Consider the following 14,847-nt stretch of genomic DNA (forward strand, 5'->3'; position numbering starts at 1 on the left):
GGGCACGGAAAAATGGGTACAGAACCCATAACCAACTCCGCGGGCAATCTGGTAAAGACCAGCGCCCGCAGCAAAGAAACTTGCGCCCGAGGCTAAGGGCGCGGCAGATGCCCGGTTCTAAGAGTAAACATGGGGGTCGCGGTCTCTCCAGATTCTCCGCGCCCACGGCTAGACCGCGGAAAAGGCGCGGAGAGTTCCTACCAAAAATTTCTACTTTGTTGCACTTTATCCGCGCCCGCGGCTCTTAAGACCCGCGCCCGCGGCAATGGGCAGATGTAGAGCGCCCTGTCCGTGCCCTCTCTAAGCCCTCTCGAAGGAGCTTGATTCTTGTTTGCATAGCCATTTTTCTCTCTTTGATTCCATTGCAAATCCAACTCCTTAAGCACCAACAAAAGTAACCAAAGAGAGAATATAGATGAGAAAAGAGCAATATAAAAGGGAAACAAGAAGAAAACCACATAAAGGAAATTAAAACACGAAGAAAGAAGAAATAGAGAAACTAAAGGAGAAAAGACCAAAATGATAAAAGAAAACCATGAAAATTGGGTGAAAACATCCTAAAAGACTACCCTATGAGTGCCATATACGACACTCATCAAATTTCCCCAAGCTAGACTTTTGCTCGTCCCGAGCAAAAGAAAAGCTAAAAAGTAATAAGGAGGGCTTATTTAGAAAAGACAAAGAGAGAAAAATAATATACACTAAGAGTCACTAACGTAGGAATCACGGTTGTTTTTTGCTACAATAAGCCCTTTTAACCCCAAAGTCGCCTATGAGGACAAGTGAGGTTTCGTAAGGGTTTCCTAAGAGCTTAACCCACAACTCTTTGAAATAAAACAAGGCAAAATCGTTTAAAAATAAAAAAAGGTAAAACAAAAATTCAAACAAATAGCTCTTGATAAGGACCTTCATAAATGGTCAAATGCAAATGAATGAACACTTTTCAATATGAAATGGGTATGCATGCTTCAAGATATTCACGGTGGATTGAAACATAAGGTATGCTAATGGTAGAGAACTAATCAGGCGCAATCCACTTTCATCCTAACCAATCTAACCGTGTTCTCCCTATGGCTTCAAATCTTCCCTTAGTAAGCGTCTCTATGGTTTCTCAAAGGAACCGGAAAAGAGTAAAATTTTACGGTTTTCTCGACATATTGACCTTGCATCCCTTTTCCTTAGGCTTTACCTCATAATGCCCTCCCTCGGTATATGACTCAACCACTAGGTCGAAAGTACTTTCCCAAAGGTTTAACGTAGGGCAAAAGGTTAGGGGTTCGCTAAAATTTTAAAATTTTGTGGTACACCTAGGTAATGAAGCAAAGATTGCCCAAACCTCGACACCAAAATCCAGAAGTCACCAAACAAAAAAAAACTAACACCCCCAAGATTATTCAAAGCTATATCCTTAAGCATATATACAAAAAGCGTAAACGATTCTCCCTCAAGCTAAAAGGAAGTATTGTTCTCAATGCTTGAAAAGGGAAAAGAAATTACATCAAAATATTTTTGAATTTTCTCATATTCATTCCTGTTTTTTTTTTTTTTTTATTATTATCATTTCTTTCAAAGCAATTGTACATGCCTTTTAAACTTTGGACTACTTTTACAAATTTGCATTTTGACAAGTGGAAAAACTAGGTCGTTGTCTAATTTTCCATTTGTTAAACTAAATTTATAAACACTTAACAAACCTAATACAAGTATGCGGTAAGTCAAGGGTCGAACCCAAAGGAATGAGTAGGAACTATGCTATAGTTTATTGTTAAGCTAACTCAATGAATATCAATGGTTGAGGTTGGTTACTAGAATGTCAAGAAGAAAGAAAAATCAAAGAATTAAATCAATATGCTAAACAATAGGGATATAGGTTCCACATGCAAGCTCAATGATTATGCTAATTGATAGATCACTCAATTGATTCAAACATTACAAGGGACAAACAATAGTTGCAATCAAAGGAATTCAAAGGTTATCTCCTATAAACCAAACTAGGGTTCACCATGAATGGCTAACAAGGAGAATTACAATCAATTAAAGCAGTTCTCAAATCAAGGGTTCATGTCATTGAAATTTGCAATGCAATCTAGATTAATCTTATAGTTTGGTCACTCCTAGTCTAATTAATCACATGCACAACTATGTTAACCAATTTAATTGCAGCAATTCAATCAATCAATGATCATCAACTAGAATAAATCATCAATCAAGCATGCTTCCCCTTCTCCCTAGCAACTAATCTACTCACTAATCATGGTGAAATTTAAAGACAAAACAGATTCAATAACAAACATATTCATTTCAAGCTAAATCAAAAGGAAAATCAATCAATCAATAAATTCTCAAATCTAAATCAAAATCCAAATTAAACATTCAAGCATTAATAATAATTGCAATTGAAGTAAATTCAAAGGAAAGAAATCTCACAAACTTTCATTGATATGAAGAAGAAATCCAAACTTGATTGAAGCAATGTTGTAATACAAATCAAATCCAAGAATTCCAATCTCTACTTTCTCTCTAACTTCTCTCTACTTTCTCTCTCTAAAACATAAGCAAATTAAATATTATCTAAAATTTAGCCTTCAAAAGGATTTACAAGAGTATTTATAGACAAAGAAGAAAAATTGATCGGTCGCGCCCTCTCCGTGAATATCCCGCGGGCGCGGAGAAATTGGTACGGAACCCATAACTAACTCCACCGACAATCTGGGTAAGACCCGCGCCCGCGGGTACCTCAGCCGCGCCTACGTTTAAGGGCGCAGCAGATGCCCTGTTCCAAGAGTAAACAGGGGGGCCGCGGTCTCTCCAACTGGATCACAATTAAGTAGTCACCAAACAAAAACAAAATAACACCCCCAAGCTTATTCAAAGCCATATCCACAAGCATATATAAAAAGCGTAAACACTTCTCCCCCAAGCTAAAAGGAAGCATTGTCCTCAATTCTTGAAAAGGGAAAAGAAATTACATCAAAATATTTTTTAATTTCTCATATTCACTTCTTTTTCTTTTTTTTTTCATTGCTTTCAAAGCAATTGTCCATGCCTATATAACTTAGGACGGATTTTACAAATTTGCATTTATTATATCCTTGTCTCTTTTTACTTTGGACATCTTTTCCTTTATTCACTTTCCATTATTAACAATATATACAAAAACACAAGCTTGCTTACAAATATAACTAATATCCCACTTTATACACCACAAACTCCAAAAATATGAGCAATTGCTTCACAAATACCAAAAATGGAACAAAAAGAAGCAAAAGACTCAAAATTATAAAGATGTGGCTTTAAGAGAAGGGGAAAGGCTCAAATGGTTAGCAAGAAGGCAAATGTACACCCAATGAACTAAAAAGAAAGAAAAACCCTAGAAATGAAAAATTACCACCCTGAAAAGTTTCCTTTGTCCTTCCTAGTTGGTTCGGTCTCGTGTTTTAAAGTTATGAGTCAAGATTTAAGATTAGGTATGCAAAGGTCAAGGATCCATGCCGCACAATAAAAGCATGATGAAGGCTTGAAAAAGAAAAATCCTCACACCGTTGTAGCAAAAAATATACTAAAGGTGTCAAATTCACCAAAGGAAGCAACTCTGTCTTACCACAAACCAAAAGAATCCGGCTTCAAGGTCCCAAAAGGTTTAAACCGCTACCTTAGCATAGCCTATCCTACAGTCAACCACAAATAATCTCAAAGCATGCACACCAATAAAACATAGGAAAGCATACATTCAAAGGAAAAATTTCGAATTGTAGAATGTCCAAAGATAAGAGCTAAACAAACAAAAAGAAACATAATAACTTCAAAAATGTTTTTTTTTTATTTGAAATAAAGAAAAGAGCTAAAAATCAAAATAAAGAGAGAAAAGCACAAGAATACAAGCAATCACAAGTAATACCCAATCGTCAAATAAGCGGTCATTCGGCAACAACGCTAATGACCCCAAACACGCTAGGTGTTACAAGGCAAATATCCTCGAACCATTCAACTCATCCTAAAGCTAATCCTAATATAAGCATCCAAGAAAAGAAAATAAAGAGAAATAGATAGATCTCACCGGGCGCCAAAGCTATGCTCCATAAAAAAGGCGAAAGAGCACCTTACGAATCGTCAAAATCTAAAGCATATGCAATATAGCAAGGTGAGAAATAAAGAACTATATACAATAAGCAATAAAAATTGTTAGTAACTTCTAAACAAAAGCAAACGAAAGAATACTTTTTAGAAAGCTATATATAAAAACATAGACAACATCATCACCATCAATGGTGGAAATCCCAAAACATCATCATCAAAAGCAAGTTAACATAAAAGACAACATACCAACTGGACTACCAAAAGCAAAGCAAGAAAATCTACCAAAACCTTTTCAAACAAATCCCCACAAGTCTAAGGTGCCTCCCCAAAACCTACCCTAAAATACCTTTTTTGACACCCCCCTCACACAAGGGCAACTATAGGAGAGGAATCAAAAAGGGGTAAATAAACAACCCAAGGGGGACTAATGGCCACTAGGGTCGGCACCACCATAACCCGCATCCCCATCATAAGAGAATCCGGATAGGGGGGCTATAGGGATCCCAACCACCAGTGTAACTGGGTGGCCACTCATACTGACCTTTAAAAAGAGCCAAGTTGGGATGCTGTCAACTGGTCATATGGCTCAGGTTGGATACAAAGCTCGGGGTGAGTGTGGTGAAAATAGGGGTAGTTGGAATCACCCCTACAGTCACTCCCCTCCAAAACCCGATAGTCATAATGACTGGACTCATCGAGGAAATCACGCCTAGGAACATCGGGGTTTGAGACTCCTTGCCAATAAGGGTAAGTATGGAGGTTGTCACCACCCCAAGTTGGCACGGGCCCTAGTTAGGCCGGCTTATAAGGGTAGTTAACCGGAGGAGTGACCTCCCCCTTACATAGACTAGCATCGTATAAGGCGCTAGTTTGAAAACCAAGTTTTGGTTACCGGCATACATACCTTGCATGCTTAATTTCATGCGCTCCATTTGATCTCGCATGGCCGTCATTTCCCTAACATAGGGATCTTGTTGGTAGTCATGTTGTTGTCGATGTTGTCTTCTACCTCGATGTTGTTGAAAGAATTGTTGTTGTTGTTGTTGTTGTTGTGCTTCCTCCTAAACATCATCACCATCACCATCACCATCATCATCCACCTCATTCACATCCTCATCCTCCTCCATATTAACTACTACTTGCCCCCTATCCCATAGGGGAATCCAAATATTCCTTGCTTCCCTACTAATAGAAGTTGCGGCCGGGTTTGGAAGCAAGCAATAGTGCTCATTTTGCACTAACCAAGAATAAACATCGGCGTTCCTTGTATTAGTAATGAAGCGTAAAGTGTTGAGTTGTTTCAAATTTAGTAACATGTCTTCACTCCCTCCAACTGGAGTGCAGAACCTAAAGAACCCGTCTTGTTTGAAATGAGTTATAAACCACGTCACCATTCCTCCACAATGAATTTCACCGGTTTTTACCCCACTAATAATCGCCTGGCAACACTCCATAAAAATGTATCCAAAATTAACCTTAGGCTCTAAATCCGACTTGGTTTCCATCCAATGAACCATAATATCTTCCCTTGAAATCTTACCAAGGTCTTGCTTTTCACTACTACAAAAATGCTCAAAGTGACCATAAATAAGAGCCCGTTTTAGTAGATAACAGGTCTCTTTGTTTCAAGAGACCCAATATTACAAAAAAACCGAACTCTTTGGTATTCTCTTAAGAGGTGAATATTAAACGAGGACCTTTTAAAATAGATAACAGGTCTCTCTTGATTTTTTTTTTTAATCTAAAAGGGAGAGACCTGTGTTAGTACATAACAGGTCTCTCTTAATTTTTTTTTTTAAATTTTATAAGGAGAGACATGTGTTACCGGTCTCTCATTATTTTATATAAAAAAAATTGAAAAACTTATTAGGAGAGACCCGTGACAACTTAACCGGTCTCCCTAATCCACAAATAATATAAAAAGGAAATGAAACCCTAAAAATTCACAAAACTACCTTCATTCATCCGCCGCTCTTACTGCTTCTCCTTCTGTCCCTCCTTTTTCTCTCTCCAACTGCTTCTCCTTCTGTCCCTCCTCTTTCTCTCTTCAACTGCTTATCCTTCTCTTCCTCCTCCCTTCTCTCCCAACAAATTAATTCACCACCACCACCATAATCTACTTCCTCGTAATCTATCTCCTCACCCGGTTTATATCCGACAAAGTCGAGTGAAAATAATGACCCGCATCCAACTCGCTCTATCAAATCTGCCATAACAAGACATTCACTTTAAAGAAGACGACATCGGAAGTGAGTCAAGCAAAAAATCAACCTTTGGCAAGTTCATTCGCTACGACAGATGAAATCGAATTTCTTTAATAAGATAGACAAAAATGGAAATTCTAAGCGCAATAACTGGTCAAAAAAATAACTCCACCGTCAACAGCAATGGCAGCCAATCTATTTTATTCCTGCTCCTCTTGAACCCCAGCAAATTAAAGCCAAATGTGCTCGAGGTATTCTTGGATCATATTCTTCATCTTTTTCATGATTTGGGTTTTTAATTTGATTAGTAAATTTCAATTTTTTTTTATTTATTATGAATATCAATTGTTTATATGGGTGAGTAATTTTGCATTTTTTTCTGGGTTTATTTTGGTAGAGGCAATTCGAGCTGGATTTACAGCGGTTGCAATTGCTTCTGTTATTGGTACTATTACTGTGGTATGTGTTTAAATTCATAATTGTCTTCATTTTTTGTTGTTTAATTTGTTATTTTAGTGGAATTCTCATGTTTTTGTATGTTGTTAGTTTCATGAAATTAAGACAGTGGGTGAATTATATTATTTATATTTAAAAACCCAGCATTGCAAAAAAAATTTAAAGAGAATTGAACCCGAATTTTTTAAAATTTGTTTAGTGTTCATCGTTTTAATGGTAAGTGGTTTTGTGGTAAGTTTTAATAATCTTAATAATTATTATTGATTAATTATGTGGTTTTTGCTTTGAAAGATATGCTGCTTTCACAAAAAAATAAAAATAAAAAAAAAATCTCAAAACAAAGGAGACGAAGAAGTTGGAGTACTTAAGATTAGCTACATTTTATATATTAATGTAATTATTTTTGTATTGATTACAATAATTTACATACGAATTTGGAGAACAATATTTTCAAGTTTTCTATATTTGATACTTGTAGTTTTCTAACAATTTTATATATTGTAATTTAAATATTAACAATAAAATTAATAATTTTTTTATTTAAAATGAGACCAAAGAGACCCATTATACCTAAAAAGCGGTCTCAATTTCCTCTAACAAAGACTGCCTAATTAAGATAGGCGGTCTTAGTTTTTTTAAAAGAGAGACCACTTTTCACATAAAGGCAGTCTCAACTTTCTCAAAATTGAGACCACTTATCTTCAAGAGGCGGTCTCAGCTTTCCCATTTTAGAGACCGCCTCTAACAAAGCAGTCTTTTTGCAAAAGAGACCGCTGTGCTAGAGACCGCCTCTACAGCAGTCTTTTTGGCTAATTCGAACGGGTCTATTTGGCCAAATATGTAGTAGTGTGTTGAATACGGCATAACCAAGGACCTTATGAATAATCCTAAAGGTCGGGTGAAAAATTGCACTACCTTTTGAATTCTTGGAGTAAAAAATTCTCTTATGAGCAATGGTTCTCCACCAAGCAACCTCATTAAAAGTAGTCGGGTTGAAAAGGGGTGGCTCAAAAATATTTGCATGAGGGAGCTTCATTGGATTTTGAAGAGGGTTAAAGTGTGTTTGACATTGAACAATTGGAATGAGATGAGATAATCTGTATCCCCCACCCTATTATATTCAAATGTGGAGAAAAATTCGATGGTGGGTTCCAAATATTTTCTAGGACAAGTTTGAACAAACTCAATTAAACGGAGGTTGTGGAAAAGGATGTCAAGGTTGGAATCGATTCCTAACTTGACCATGTCATCACGATGATAGTTTCATGTTGGTCTAAACTTTTGGGATTTCATTTTATTATATATGCGAGCTTTTTTAGACCGGTTGTAAAATTTGAGAGGTGAATGTGGTGGAGGTGGCTTAATATCTTGAGGAGAGGGATTGGGAGGAGCTAGGTGGATTTTGAGAAGATTGGCCTTGAGAAGATTGGTCGGGAGATTGGTGAGAACGCTTCTTGCTCCTCTTGCTTTTCCTTAACAAATCCATGATAACAAAATAAAAAACACCTAATAGCTCAAAGGAATTCACCCTAACAAATTCTCCATACTAATACTACCACCAAAACTTCACACAACTTCACAACACCCCCTAATACTACAAAGTACCTTTCTCAAACAAGAAAACAACCAAAATACAAACAACAACCACAAAAATTAACAATCAATATCAAAAGTAAACCCAATTCACTCAAAACAATTTCAAAATCATCAAACAATTAACCATAATCATCATATGCATTCTAAACCAAGGCAAATCAAAATCAATGCACAAAATCAATAAAAATTGACAAAAATAGAGCAAAGATTAGGATTATACCAAAGTTGTAGACACAAAGAAGCACAAGAACCCGAATCAAGCTTGAAAGTGCGTCAAAAACCCGAATTTTCCCGAAAAACAACGAGAAAAACGGTCCAAAGTTGATGAAAATGGAGAAAAGTAAGAGATTAAGTTGAAAATTTGAGTGAAATCAAGGAATTTGATGTGAAAATTATGGGTAGGGGGTTAGGGTTTGAGAGGAAGATGAGAAAGAAAGAGAGTAAAAGAAGAATGAAAGGAAAAATAAGAGAGGAGAGAGAAAGAGAGGTGAACCATGCATAATTAACCCCAGCACGTCGCGCCTGCGGGGAGTCCGCGGACAACTCGCGGTAAGTTCCTGGAAGAATTTGTCAAAAATTACCTAATGGGGGTCCGAGGGCTCTCCAGATTGACGCACCCGCTCCAACTTTGCCGCCCCTGCGGGGAATCCGCGGGTAGCCCACGGCAACAAACTTATTGATTTTTCTATTTTTTGCCTTATTAATGAGCCGCACCCTCTCTATATCACCTGCGACCTCTCTCTTTCACCCGCGCCCGCGGATAGCTTGCGGGGCAACCGCGAGTAGTTCCTAGTCGTTATTTTCACAATTTATCATTTTAAAGCTCAGAACCCCCCGGCCTCTCCATGCTCGCGGGGTGTGCTCTCCCCTGCTTCACAAACTCATCTTGTACTCTTCTCATTAATCACCTTAAATTCATAGTTGATGATGGAAAGCAACCTACAAAATAAATCAAAAATAAGAGAAATAGTAAAAACAAAGACTAACAAACAAAAAGAAAAGAGAAAAAGAAAAGAGAAAAGTGGTTGAGTCCCGTAAGCGCTTTTGTTTAACGTCGTTAGCTCGACGATTACCACCCATTCAAGGTGGTTGTTGGAGAAGCAATGTGTGAATAAGGCCAACAAAAGCACCATCAAAATAATTCTTGAGGCAATGGCCATTGACTTTAAAAGAACAAAAAGAATCCATCATTGAAACCTCTACAACACTTCTTGGAAAGATACACTTGATCAAATAGGGACCGCTCCATCTTGACATAAGCTTTCCGGGAATTAACTTCATTTTTAAATTGTAGAGAAGAACTTTATCACCATTACAAAATCTTTCATCTCAATAATTTGTTATGTGTTTCCTTCGAACGAGCTTTATACACACTGACACAATCATAAGCATCAAGCCGAAACTCCTCTAGCTCATGAAGATCCAACCACCTTTTCTCCCCTGCACTTGCAAAGTCAAAAATTATCTTCTTGATTGTTTACAAATCACGGTGTTCAATTTCAACTAGGAGATGGCATGAATTGCCATAGACTAGGAGGTATGGAGTGTTACCTATGGAGGTCTTGAAAGCCATTCGATAGGCCCAAAGAGAATCAACCAATTATTCCGACCAATCCTTTCGATTTCTTGCAACAGTCTTTTCAAGGATGAGCTTGATTTGACGATTAGAGACTTCCACATAACCGCTCGATTGGGGATAATAAGGGAGGCCAAATCTTTGATGGACTCCATGCTTCCTCGACATATTTTGAAAGGCATGGTGAATTAATTGAGAACTGTTGTCGCTTATCACCGCCTTCGGTACTCCAAATCTTAGAAAGATTTTTTTCTTAAACAACTTCATAACCACCTTGTGGTCGTTTGTTGGGGAGGCAATGGCCTCGACCCACTTTGACACGTATTCGACCGCCACAAGGATAAATTGATTTCCTAAAGTTGAGGGAAATGGCACCATAAAGTCAATACTTCATACATCAAACACCTCTACCTCGAGTATGGGTTGTTAAGGCATTTCGTTTCTCTTGGAGATGTTCCCAACTCTTTGACATTGGTCACATGTCTTTACAAAGTCCCATGAGTCCCTTAAGATATGTAGCCACCATAAACTGCATTGAAGGACCTTAGTGGCGGTCTTAATGACACCCATATGGCCCAAGCTTGGATCCAAATGGCACATTTTCAAAACACTAGGCACCTCTTCCTTTGGCACACATTGTATAAGTAAGCCATCGACCCCTCGCTTGTATAAGATTGGATCATCCCAAACATAATGCCTTGCCTCTCTCTTAACCTTTTTTCTTTTATTCTTAGAAAAGGAAGGAGGAAACTCCCCACATGCAAAAAAAATTCACCAAATCGGCAAACCATGGGAGCTCCTTTGCTTCAATAGCATACAAAAAGTCATCAAGCATCCTATCCTCAATTGGAGAACCATCATCATGAATTTGAGAATCCTCTAGACAAGAAAGATGGTCCGCCACAACATTATTCGCTCCTCTTTTATCCCAAATCTCAATGTCAAAGGTTTATAGCTCAAGAACCCACCGGATCAACTTTGGTTTGGACTCTTTCTTGGCAAAAAGATACTTGAGAGCTGCATGATCCGTGAAGACTATGGTCTTGGAACCCAATAGATAACAACAAAACTTCTCAAAAGCATGAACTATAGCCAAGAATTCCTTCTCCGTTGTAGTGTAATTCCGTTGAGCTCCATTGAGAGCCTTGGATATATAGTAGAACACATGAAGCGTCTTGTCCACTCTTGACCTAAGACACCTCCTATTACCGAATCACTTGCATCACACATCAACTCAAATGGTAAATTCTATCTTGGAGCTTGAACAATAGGAGTAGAGATTAGATCTTTCTTCAACTTATTGAATGCCATCAAACACTTATTATCATCAAATACAAATTTGGCATCCTTTTGAAGAAGATCATTGAGGGGCTTTGCAATGAGGGAAAAGTCCTTGATAAATCTTCCATAGAACTCGGCGTAGCCTAAAAATGATCTCACACCCTTCACATTAACCAGATGTGGCAACTTTTCTATAATCTAAATCTTTTCCTTGTCCACCTCTATGCCCTTGTGAGAAATTTTGTGCCCAAGGACTATTCCTTCTTCAACCATGAAATTGTATTTTTCCCAATTCAACACCAAGTTCACTTTTTCATACCTTTCCAAACACTTTTAATTTTTTTCAAGGCACGCCTCAAAGGAAACTCCACCTGCGGAAAAGTCAACCATAAACACCTCCATCTCCTCCTCCAACATGTCTCCAAAGATACTAATCATACACCGTTAGAAAGTGGCGGGAGCATTGCAAAGGCCGAATGGCATTCCCATATAGGCAAAGGTACCATAAGGACAAGTAAATATTTATCGGGATGTATAGGAATTTTCAAAAATCCCAAGTAACCATCAAGGAAACAATAATACTTGTGCCTCGTTAGTCTTTCAAGAATTTGATCAATAAAAGGAAGGGGGAAATAATATTTCTTTGTGGTTGTGTTTAGATGTCTATAGCCTATACACATCCTCCATCCCGTGACCGTTCTCGTTGGAATGAGCTCACCTTTCTAATTCTCAACGAAGGTCATACCTCCCTTATTTTGGACAACGTGAACGGGAGAAACCCACATAGAATTAGAAATGGGGAATATGATTCCCGCATCCAAAAGTTTGGTGATCTCCTTCTTCACTACATCTCCTATTTGGGGATGTAGCTTTCGTTGCCTCTCAATGGATGGTAGAGTACCCTACTCAAGAGTTATGTGATGTATACATAAAGCGGGACTTATACCTTTGAGGTCATCAATGGTATATCCCAAAGCACCTTGATGCTTCCTAAGAAAATCACACAACTTTTGAGCTTTGTGCTCACTCAAATAAGAGCTAACAATCACGGGAAAAGTGGAGTTAGATCAAAAAAATTCATACCTAAGGTGTGATACAAGAGGTTTGAGCTTAACCATTGGTACACCTTTACCTTCCTTTGAAGTGGCGGCCTGCAAAGCTTCTTGGCTTGAAATATTCATGCACATATGCTCATCTACTTCCTCGATGTTTCCATTTAGAAAATCCTTATACATTTCCATTTCCTTAATAGGAGCACCTATATTATCCTTATTCAACAAGACATTGTCAAAAGGATCATTAGAAGTGAGCAAGTGCTCATGCATGGAAGACACAACAAGATCAAGAGAATCAATCAACATGCAATTTTGTAAAGAAGAACATGGATACTTCATGCTTTCATTCAAGTTGAATGCAATGACCTCTTCTCCTACCTTAAGTGAAATTTTTGCACTCTTTACATCAATCATGGCACTCGAGGTAGCAAGAAAGGGTCTACCAAGAATAATGGGAATGGTAGCATCTTCATCCATTTGAAGAACCACAAAATCTACCAGAATCACAAATTTCCCTACTCTCAAAGGAACATCCTCTACTTTCCCCTTAGAAATCTTAATTTACCTATCGGCCAATTGCAAGGTAATTTTGGAAGGCATAAGTTCCCCTAACTCAAGTCTTTAATAAACCAAATATGGAATTAGCTAACACTAGCTCCTAAGTCACATAAGGCATTATCAATTTTCATCTTGTTAATGGCACAAGGGATAGAGAAATTTTCGGGATCTTTCAACTTGGGTGGCATCTAGTTCATTATAATTGCACTACAATTCTCGGTCAAGTTGACCATCTCAACCACATCACAAGTCCTCCTACCACTCAAAATGTCTTTGAGGAATTTTGCATCGATGGGCGTTTGGGTAACAACTTTGGTAACTTGTAGGGAAAGATGAAGTTTCTTAAGCATATCAATAAATCTTCCAAATTGTTCATCTAACTTATGTCTCATGAATTTTTTTGGATATGGAAGCTATGGTTTCACAATTTCTTTCTCCGCTCTCACCTCTCTAGGTGTCTCAATCACAACCTCACTCAAAAATGCACCATCTCTCTTATCCTCTACCAAGACCTACTTGGGGACCTCCTTAGTTTCACTTGTCCTAGGTAAACTTTCCTCAAGAACCTTACCACTCTTTGTAACAATAGCATTCATGGGTCTCTTGGGATCTAAGCCTTGGGAAGGTAAAGAAGAAGGACTAGCATGGTCTTTCAAAGCATTGGCAAGTTGAGACATTTGGTTTTCAAGCATCTTATTATGAGTCATCATCTCATTAAATTTCTTGTCACTTACGGCCATGTAAGTTCTCAACAACATGGTTTTATTTTCAATGATTTCCTCCAAATTAGTCCTAGTGGAAGAGGGTTGTGAATAGGAATTATCACCTTGAGTCTTTGGAGCAAATCTGGGTGAAGGGCCTCTTTGAGCATTATTTTTAAAATTGCCTCTCCCTTGATTGTTCCAATTACCCCTATTTTGATTTTGACCATAACCTTGTTTATGGTTACCACCACCTTGATTATGATTTTCATAACCTTTGCTTTGATTACCATAATTTTTGTTTTGATTTTTGCTACTATAAACTTGATTGTTATAGTTACCTCGAGAACCTTGGTTCCCTTGGTTCCTATAACCACCACCTTGATTATAGTTTTCAAAATTACCTTGGTTTTGGTAATTCCTGTTCCTTTGACCCCTTTGATTATCAAACCTTTGAACATTATTATTGTTTGACACATAGTTCACATGTTCACTCTCATTATTATCAAAATCATCATTACCATCTGGAAAAGCATGAGGGCAATTACTAGCATCATGATAATATGAACCACACACATCACAAAACAAACAACAACTAGGCATGTTAATAGAAGAAAGAGGGGGATGAGAGTTAGAAGGAGTACCTCTCCCCTTAAATTGGGAGGGAAGACTTGGAGCTTGGGAAGAAGAATTCTCCAATTTTTCCTTAATTGCAATCACTTCCTTCACCAAGTTTGTCCTTTGTGAGGAGAGATTATTGATTGCATTTAGATGATCAACCAAGTACACCAAAGAGCTACACTTGCTAGTTGAATCTCTCTCACCATCTTGCCAATTTCTATAGTACCTCACAACATGCTCAATAATTTCTACCACTTCTTCCGTCCTATTCATGATGGGACCTCTGGCTCCAATTCAAGGCATGACTTTCCTTGGGGACTTAGGCCTCCATAGAAAATTTGAATAATTTGATAGGTTGGAATTCCGTGGTGAGGACACTCCCTTTAATACTCCTTATATCTCTCCCACGCTTTATAGAGGCTATCACTTGGCTTTGGTTTAAAACCTTGAATCAAAGCTCTATCCACCGCCATTTTCTTTTGTGAATAGAAATGGGTTAGAAATTTTTTGTAACCTCGTCCAAGGTCGTTAGAGAATTCGGCATAAACTCCTTGTCTAGCCATTCCAAAGCACGCCTAATAAGTGAAAAGGGAAAGAGCTTGAGGCGGATGAATTCTTGGGAAACTGCGTTCACCTTGATAGTATATTGCAATATTTTTCAAATTCCTTGAGATTTTTTAGCGGGCTCTCATGCTTGGATCCACTAAATTGTCGCCTCTCTA

At 37.9% G+C, this 14,847-nt stretch overlaps 1 non-coding gene across 1 annotated transcript; it reads left to right on the forward strand.

Annotated features, from left to right (window-relative positions):
- Window positions 1-14,485: 14,485 nt before the first annotated feature.
- Window positions 14,486-14,592, forward strand: LOC145633567 (small nucleolar RNA R71). Its single transcript, XR_014112879.1, has one exon. It is a non-coding gene; the product is annotated as a small nucleolar RNA R71 (small nucleolar RNA).
- The last annotated feature ends 255 nt before the right edge of the window (window positions 14,593-14,847 follow it).

This window comes from Chenopodium album, chromosome 5 (genome assembly GCF_948465745.1).
Source record: "Chenopodium album chromosome 5, dcCheAlbu1.1, whole genome shotgun sequence".
NCBI classification, from domain to species: Eukaryota; Viridiplantae; Streptophyta; class Magnoliopsida; order Caryophyllales; family Amaranthaceae; genus Chenopodium; species Chenopodium album.